We start from the raw sequence: 2,191 nt of genomic DNA, 5'->3' as shown, positions 1-2,191 counted from the left end.
CCAACCCATGAGCATGGAATGTTCTTCCATTTGTTTGTATCCTCTTTTATTTCATTGAGCAGTGGTTTATAGTTTTCCTTGAAGAGGTCCTTCACATCCCTTGTAAGTTGGATTCCTAGGTATTTTATTCTCTTTGAAGCAATTGTGAATGGGAGTTCACTCATGATTTGGCTCTCTGTTTGTGATTGGTGTACAAGAATGCTTGTGATTTTTGTACAGTGATTTTGTATCCTGAGACTTTGCTGAAGTTGCTAATCAGCCTAAGGAGATTTTGGGCTGAGACAATGGGGTTTTCTGGATATACAATCATGTCATCTGCAAACAGGGACAATTTGACTTCCTCTTTTCCTAATTGAATACCCTTTATTTCCTTCTCCTGCCTGATTGCTCTGGCCAGAACTTCCAGCACTATGTTGAATAGGAGTGGTGAGAGAGGGCATCCCTGTCTTGTGCCAGTTTTCAGAGGGAATGCTTCCAGTTTTTGCCCATTCAGTATGATATTGGCTGTGGGTTTGTCATAGATAGCTCTTATTATTTTGAGATACGTCCCATCAATACCTAATTTATTGAGAGTTTTTAGCATGAAGGGTTGTTGAATTTTGTCAAAGGCCTTTTCTGCATCTATTGAGATAATCATGTGGTTTTTGTCTTTTGTTCTGTTTATATGCTGGATTACATTTATTGATTTGTGTATGTTGAACCAGCCTTGCATCCCAGGGATGAAGCCCACTTGATCATGGTGGATGAGCTTTTTGATGTGCTGCTGGATTCGGTTTGCCAGTATTTTATTGAGGATTTTTGCATCAATGTTCATCAAGGATATTGGTCTGAAATTCTCTTTTTTGGTTATGTCTCTGCCAGGCTTTGGTATCAGGATGATGCTGGCCTCATAAAATGTGTTAGGGAGGATTCCCTCTTTTTCTATCGATTGGAATAGTTTCAGAAGGAATGGTACCAGTTCCTCCTTGTACCTCTGGTAGAATTCGGCTGTGAATCCATCAGGTCCTGGACTCTTTTTGCTTGGTAAGCTATTATTGCCACAATTTCAGAACCTGTTATTGGTCTATTCAGAGATTCAACTTCTTCCTGGTTTAGTCTTGGGAGGGTGTATTTGTCAAGGAATTTATCCATTTCTTCTAGATTTTCTAGTTTATTTGCATAGAGGTGTTTGTAGTATTCTCTGATGGTAGATTGTATTTCTGTGGGATTGGTGGTGATATCCCCTTTTTCATTTTTTATTGCATCTATTTGATTCTTCTCTCTTTTCTTCTTTATTAGTCTTGCTAGCGGTCTATCAATTTTGTTGATCCTTTCAAAAAACCAGCTCCTGGATTCATTAATTTTTTGAAGGGTTTTTTGTGTCTCTATTTCTTTCAATTCTGCTCTGATTTTAGTTATTTCTAGCCTTCTGCTAGCTTTTGAATGTGTTTGCTCTTGCTTTTCTAGTTCTTTTAATTGTGATGTTAGGGTGTCAATTTTGGATCTTTCCTGCTTTCTCTTGTGGGCATTTAGTGCTATAAATTTCCCTCTACACACTGCTTTGAATGTGTCCCAGAGATTCTGGTATGTTGTGTCTTTGTTCTCGTTGGTTTCAAAGAACATCTTTATTTCTGCCTTCATTTCATTATGTACCCAATAGTGATTTAGGAGCAGATTGTTCAGTTTCCATGTAGTTGAGCGGTTTTGAGTGAGTTTCTTAATCCTGAGTTCTAGTTTGATTGCACTGTGGTCTGAGAGACAGTTTGTTATAATTTCTATTCTTTTACATTTGCTGAGGAGAGCTTTACTTCCAACTATGTGGTCAATTTTGGAATAGGTGTGGTGTGGTGCTGAAAAAAATGTATATTCTGTTGATTTGGGGTGGAGACTTCTGTAGATGTCTATTAGGTCCACTTTGTGCAGAGCTGAGTTCAATTCCTGGATATCCTTGTTAACTTTCTGTCTCGTTGATCTGTCTAATGTTGACAGTGGGGTGTTAACATCTCCCATTATTATTGTGTGGGAGTTTGAGTCCCTTTGTAGGTCACTCAGGACTTGCTTTATGAATCTGGGTGCTCCTGTGTTGGGTGCATATATATTTAGGATAGTTAGCTCTTCTTGTTGAATTGATCCCTTTACCATTATGTAATGGCCTTCTTTGTCTCTTTTGATCTTTGTTGTTTTAAAGTCTATTTTATCAGAGACTAGAATT

Source organism: Hylobates moloch, unplaced genomic scaffold, assembly GCF_009828535.3.
Source record: "Hylobates moloch isolate HMO894 unplaced genomic scaffold, HMol_V3 SCAFFOLD_17, whole genome shotgun sequence".
NCBI lineage: Eukaryota > Metazoa > Chordata > Mammalia > Primates > Hylobatidae > Hylobates > Hylobates moloch.
This window is presented reverse-complemented; position numbering follows the sequence as displayed.